The 7,561-nt window shown below is 34.7% G+C and overlaps 1 pseudogene; it reads left to right on the forward strand.

The window, feature by feature from the left end:
- Window positions 1–427: 427 nt before the first annotated feature.
- LOC120090556 lies at window positions 428–6,436 on the forward strand (annotated as a pseudogene).
- Window positions 6,437–7,561: the final 1,125 nt, after the last annotated feature.

Consider the following 7,561-nt stretch of genomic DNA (forward strand, 5'->3'; position numbering starts at 1 on the left):
TGCTAAAAGTTCCTTGTCGGCCTCGAAATCTTACTTTTTCACTTGAGAAATTTGATACAAAGTTAAGACGATTTAACTCAGCTTGGTTTAATGAATATTCTAATTGGCTAGAATATAGCATTTCAAAGGATGCCAGTTGTTTATGTTGCTATCTATTCAAACCAGAAGTAAGTGAAGAGTGGGGAGGTGACTGTTTTGTTAGTGAATGATTTTTTAATTGGAAGAAAAAAGAAGAATTGCATATTCATGTTGGTAGTCCTAATAGTGCACACAATACAACTTTGGGTAAATGTAAGGCTCTTTTGAAACAAAAACAACATAATGAGACTTTTTTAAATAGGATGTCTGACCAAGCACAAGTTGAGTATCGAACTCGATTAGGTGCATCAATTGATTGTATTTGATTTTTATTACAACAAAAACTTGTATTCGTGGACATGATGAGACAAATGATTCGAAGAATCAAGGTAATTTTCTTGAACTTTTACAATGGTTATACAATGATGCTTGGTTTTATGCAGTGAAAATATGAATGATATGCGTTGATGGAATTTCGTTGTGCACTCAAGTTTCCCCAGCGAAATCCAAGTGTAAATTCCTCTGAGTTTCCTGATAAGTTCAAGGTCGAACATAGGGACTTGTGAAAACAGTTTGCATTGGTAATTTTTATGAAGGACTTTGTAGTAACCGAATAAATAAATAAAGTATTAGATTTTTGTTTGCGTTGATGAAAAAGAAATGAACAAATTCGACGGAGTTGAGAAAAGACAGTTGCATTGATAGATGCAATGAGTATGCGATGAACGGGTTGAGAAGATCTTTAGCTAGTGTTACTTGGGAATGCGTCAGACTATGCGATCATGTTACAACCATGCACAGCAAGTCATTTTCCAATGTAAATGTGATGCTCCTAAATCTAGGATGCATGTGTTGAATGCAAAATATCCATAGAGCTCATCTCTAAGTCTCTACTCTTGTCCTATGTGATGATGCAAAATGCATAAAAACAAGGTGACCGCATACAATCATATCCTATCTCTAGGATGCATGCGATGCATTGATAATAAATAGTGCTCATTCCTAAGCGCCTATATCTTGTTCATGCGTTCTAATCTGGCTCTTCCAAGTCTAGATTCTAACCTGACCTTCCCAAGCATTGATAACAAATAGTGCTCATTCCTAAGCGCCTATCTCTTGTTCATGCATTCTAATCAGGCTCTTCCGAATCTAGATTCTAACCTGACCTTCCCAAGTCTAGATCCTGTCCTTAGACTACCCTCCCGAGTATCTCTAATGAATGAATGAAGCATACATAAACAAGATAATTGCAAAGAATGAAGATTCTCTAGTTGTGCTAGCTAAATACTTCTCAAAACATTCAACCGATTTAGTTACTCATGCGTGAATAACAAAGAATGAACAAGTATAGAGGAGGAAATTCCATTTTTATAAATGAGTTAAGTACAAAATGACAATGGAAGTTAAAGGTACAGAGCCTGGTAGCAATTTCTTGCTGACCGAGGCTTTTACACTAAAATCTCTATTATGTTCTAAAGATGCTCCCACTTCCGTAGGCGTCAGCCCTTTCTCTGTCCTTGATCCGACACTCTCCCAAGCTTATCGGAACGATCTTCTAGCACAACTTCTTCCCTCGCGTGCACCTTAAAATGAAAAGAAAACTAAGAACAAAGACATGCGAAATGAAGTATGAAGTCTCTAACTACTTAATCCCTTATCTGAAGAATGCCCTTGGTATTTATAGAGCATCCATGGTGAAAGGCGGCTTCTCTCTCCTGATTGTATAGATGAGATAGCTTTAATTCCTGACTAACACGCCGAATAATTGTCACCGAAAAAAGCTGAATATACTTTGTGACCGTTATCGGTTGTCAACTTAATTTAGATTCGACTGTCATCAGCTTTCTGTCCCACCGCGCTTAATTGGCCTTTCACCTAGATGTGCCCACCATGTTGCGCTGACCAAGTTGCGGCGATTCTTCTTGGACGAATGTTTGTGAGCACGATCAACGCAAAACCTTGCGGTGAAGTTGCGCTCTACCAATGAATTCCTATGATTGAAATTCTTGCATTGCGTTAACGCGTATTCTGCACAAAAATACAAAAATCAACTGCTCTAATGCGTTGAACGCATGCGACTGCAATATTATGAAAACGATGCTTAATGGACGCAATTTATCATATTTTATCAACACAATCCAACATTGTTTAAGAACTTAGCACTATGATAACGTGCATTTCTGCTCGTTATCATGCAACCATAATAAGGATATTGAAGTTGTAACTTTGAAAAATTCCTCAGATAATTTGAAATTGACTTCACTCAATATTAAAAAAGATATTGTGCATTTCATTGCAGTAGAAGTTGTTAATATGGTTATAAAAGATATGAGTGACAAACAATTTTCTATCTTTATAAACGAATCAAAAGATATATCTTCAAAGGAGTAGATGTCAATTGTATTGGATGTGGATAAAGGTCATATGATTGAACGATTTGTTAGAATCATACATGTCAATGATACAAGTTCTCTCACTTAATAAAGCCATAGATGATTGTTTTTCTCAACATGGGTTAAGCACCGCTAGTTTACGAGGACAAGAATATGATGGAGCAAGTAATATGCATGGTCAGTTCAATGGATTGAAAGCACTTATTTTAAAAGAAAATGAATGAGCTTTTTACATTCATTGTTTTTCTCATCAACTTCAATTAGCTTTTATAGCTACTACTAAAAATCATGTAAAAATTGCTAGTCTGTTTTTTATTGTTACAAATGTCATGAATGTAATTGAGGCGTCAGCAAAATGTCGAGATATTCTACAAGAGAAACATAGAATGGAAACTTTTTAAGCTTTAAATAATGGTGAAATATTAAGTGGTCGAGGATTGAATTAGGAGACAATGATTAAACGTTTAGGAGATACTCAATGGGAATTACATTACTTTAATGAGTTTTATTACGATGTTCTCTTCAATAGTTGATGTACTTGAGATAATTGTGCAAAGTGGATCAAATTTAGAACAAAAATATGAAGCAAAGACTCTAATAAGTTCAATTCTATCTTTTGACTTTGTTTTTCATATACATTTTACCAAAATTATCTTGGGAATTACAAATGACTTTTCTCAAGCAAAATAAATGACCTATTTCTAATTCGAGGAAGACAAAGGCGAAAATCTCAACCAGTTACAAATTTACATCATTATCGTGTTGAAAATTTATATGTCGTCATTGATATGCAACTTCAAGAGTTGAATAATTGTTTTACTGAAATAAATATTGAATTGCTTCTCTGTGTGGTATGTCTAAATCCGAGTAATTTATTTGTTTCTTTTGATAAAAAAAAAACTTAGTCAACTTACTCAATTTTACCCAAGAGACTTTTCATCTACTGAACTCTCTATGCTTGAGGATCAACTTCAAAATTACATTATTGATATACATATTGAGTTTATTGAGCTAAAAGGCATATGTGATCTTTCAGTAAAAATGGTCCTGACGAATAAAGATAAGGTCTATCCATTAGTTTACAGATTACTCACCTTGACAATGATATTACCTATTGCCACAGCTACTGTATAGAGAACATTTTCTGCTATGCATATTGTAAAGACTCGATTGCGAATAGAATATCAATAGATGAATGATTGTCCTATAGCCTATATTGAAAATGATTTATTTGATAAGTTAGATACTAAAATTATCATGGATCGATTTTAAATCATGAAAACTCGTAGAGAAAAATTTTAATGTACTAAATTAGTTCATTTATGAAGTTATGAATACTTTTTTACATTCATTTATAGATATTTTTTGCATATAGTGTCCCCCATATAGAATTTCTGCCTCTGCCACTATTTCCAAGATTTTTCCTCAATCAAACGCTTCAATACTTTGGTATAAGTTTCATCATCAATATTCTCCATGTTATTTAAAATTTCCAAGCATTTATCTAATTCGTCATCAATGCAATCTTTTGGTTTTAATGAAGTTACACTAGCATCACCTGACGAAGATCCAAGAAGTCTTTTTGCAAGAATGTCAGTCCTTTTTTATGTATACTACTTCTTAGAGAAATCTTGAAAGTAGAAGTATTATTAAATTGTTATCCATATATGAGAGGGAAGACTCCTATTTATAGAGTTTGAATACAAATGGAGGATAAAAAGGGAATTAACCTATACTTTTATCTAATTACCTTCTACATCTTATACAATGAAGTATGGTCAAACCAACTTCCTACAACTTGAAGAAAAATATTATGAAAAAAAGTCCAAAACATAAAATTTTCATCAAGTTCATCAAGATTCCAAGCGTTGCAGGCATACCCGTTGACCAAGTCAATATATTTAAGCAAAAAAAAAAAACTCATTCCTTAGTGATGATGGAACACGAGACATACGCAGTAGAATAAGGATCTAATTACACTCTAATTGCTTCTAATTAAAAGGAAAATAGCATGCAAATATAGGAAAAAAAGTAAATTAAAAGGGATATAATACAACCTTTGTAGCTCCGGAAAAACGCTTTTTCTCGCTAAATCTTGACCCGAACTCTTCCGGACCACCACTAGAGTTGACCTAAATTCTCATAAAACACTAAACCAAAGTGGGTTATGTGTCATTCTATAATGTTTACACATAGTCCACTTAAGTTAGTGGAATTATCCAACAAATGTTGGATAATTCCACTAACTCTTAGTTAAGGGCAAAATGGTCTTTTTCTATTTGGTCAAAGTCAAACTTTGACTTTTAGCGAAAAAGTCAACCCTTTGACTTTTTATAGTTTTGACCATTTTGACTGATTTTGACCTCTCGAACATGAATCCGCATTCATATTTTCGAAATTCAAATTACATTTGAATATAGAGTGCTATACAAAAAACCGATAGCGATATCGCATATACTTGTCGGTTTTAATCCCTTTTCCTAATTCGAACAATTCGAATTAATCCAACATACTGTTCTAATTTTAATCCATATGAGCTAGCAGGGGGACTTAATGAACCTACAAATCATAGGCTCCAACAATCCGAGATTAACCGGTAAAACTCTTTAACCTAATTAATCAACATTTATTAATTAACGGGTCATTCCACTAAAGTCCCGTAGTTGCACTCTTCTCACTATAGATATGTTTCTATCCATCTGATATAACCATAACCAGTAAGTCAATCTTTCACATGTTGTTCGTGGTCTTGGCTGGGTCAAAATACCATTTTACTCCTGAGAACACTTCTTGTTCCTTCAATCCCACTGAACCTCTAAAGAACAATTGATTTGTGGTCCAACCATCAAATCCAGTTCCTCTCAGCCTAGTAAGAGGGTGGGGCCTCTTGTTCTTATTCCAAAGTCAGCACTTAAGGAAACAACCTATCTACTACCACTAGAGACGGGTAAGAGTGAAGTATGTCTTGCACCCTATGTCCCTAGCTATTTATCTGGTCTTATCCCTGAAATGGGAGGATTATTGAGCCAACGCTATTGAGCTGCTCTTACCCATGCAGATCTAAGGATAATCCCGAATAAACAGGAGTTCATAGTTAGCTCAGGATTGAGATCGAGTTACCTAGGTCATCAAATTTGAATTAGTCAGTTTTATACAGTAAACGGTATTATAAAGTACAAGTGACTAAGTCGTGGTTCAGTCTTATACAAACTCATTCCATATGATGCCTCCATATCTCTATATGAATGATTCAGGATCACATCGTTTGTACTAACTACAAAGTGGGCCACATCCATAGTGTCCCCAGAACAAGATGCCCAACCTTTTCCCTATACTATAGATCATTTTAGGCTACATACTCGAACTTGATCCATGTTTTATGTCATCATATAAAGTTCAAGTCTACATTAAATAGCCTCATGACCTTAGTTTATTGGATTCAAGATTACAATTTCAATAACAATTTTATCGAAAAACAAAACAGAATATGTTTATCAATTTACAAACTATGAGATTTAGGACATAAAATCCAACAAATGAATCAATAGCCTTCATTGATTGTACAAAAAGAAAGTTCTTCCAACATAAGTCATATCCACCAAAGTTCTTCTCAGCTCTTCGATTCCCCATAGGCTTGAATTACATTATGATCACTATGATTTTTTGAAAATTGGGATTTTATAACATACTTCTTCCCGAGTGGCATTAGAAAAGAGTCTCATATTGAGGAGGGCAACAACAATTAAAATCGGTTCTATTGGGAGCATAGTCAAATAAAGATGTAAAAAATTAAGATAAACATTAAGATTTTTACTCCCATCTTGATGTTCTTGCAGTATGACCACTCGATTTTGGACTCCATGTGGGTTGTCTTGATGTTCTTGAAGGAACATATCATGTTCTTGGAGGTTGAATGCCCACTTGATCTTGAAGCAATTCTTGAACCCATTCTTTGCAATTTTTGAATCGGTGTTGTTGCTCATGATTTTCATATGAAAATCGAGAAAAACTTTGCCAACCAATTTCTTTTTCCTTTGATGTTCCAAAATCAAACCCAACCACATTTTGAAGAAAAGGTCTATGAGAAGGATGATGTTGTTCAAAAACTGGATTATAATTGTTCATACCCAGTTGATTTCTTTGGATGAAAGGTCTTGGTGGATTTCTTGCTCTTTCTTGAAAATGTCGACCACAATTCTCCTCTTGATAGAAAACAAGGCCATTATGACCATAATTTATGTGTTCTTGGTATGGTTCTTAAGCTTGAAGATGGTTTTCTTGATACAAAGGATTAGAAGGTACCTTGGAAAATAATTTTGATGGAATTCATTTGTCAAAGGAACAGTGACCTAAGACACCTTAAGAAGTTGAGGAAATGCAAAGAATTCCATATACATTGACAGTTGGGAATCTGATGTATGCTATGTTGTGTACACGTCCCGACATATACTTTGCAGTTGGAATTGTCAGCAGGTTCCAATCTAACCTTGGACATAGTCATTGGACTGCTATTAAAAACATCCTCAAGTATCTCCAGAGAACGAGTGACTATATGCTTGTGTATGGGCCGAAGTATTTGATTCTTACAGGATACACTAATTCTGATTTTCAGACTGACGTAAATTATAGGAAATTTACTCCAGGATCAGTTTTCACTCTTAATGAAGGAGCTATAGTATGGAGAAGCATTAAACAAAGTTGTATAGCTGACTCCATGATGGAAGCAGAATATGTAGCTGCATGTGAAGCAGCATGGCTGCACAAGTTCCTAATAGATTTGGAAGTAGTTCCAAATATGCACCTGCCTATTACTTTGTATTGTGACAACAGCGGTGCAGTTGCAAATTCCAAGAAATTAATGAGTCACAAATGTGGAAAACACATTGAAAGAAAATACCATCTCATTAGAGAGATCGTATACCGAGGAGACGTGATAGTCACGAAGATAGCCTCAAAAGTCAACCTTGCTGATCTTTTTACGAAGGTTTTATCGGCTAAAGTGTTTGAGGGTCACTTGATCGGACTAGGACTATGAGCATCATAATTTAGGGCAAGTGGGAGAATGTCAAGGGTATTTTAGATGCCCTAGT

Source organism: Benincasa hispida, chromosome 11 (assembly GCF_009727055.1).
Source record: "Benincasa hispida cultivar B227 chromosome 11, ASM972705v1, whole genome shotgun sequence".
Taxonomy (NCBI): Eukaryota; Viridiplantae; Streptophyta; class Magnoliopsida; order Cucurbitales; family Cucurbitaceae; genus Benincasa; species Benincasa hispida.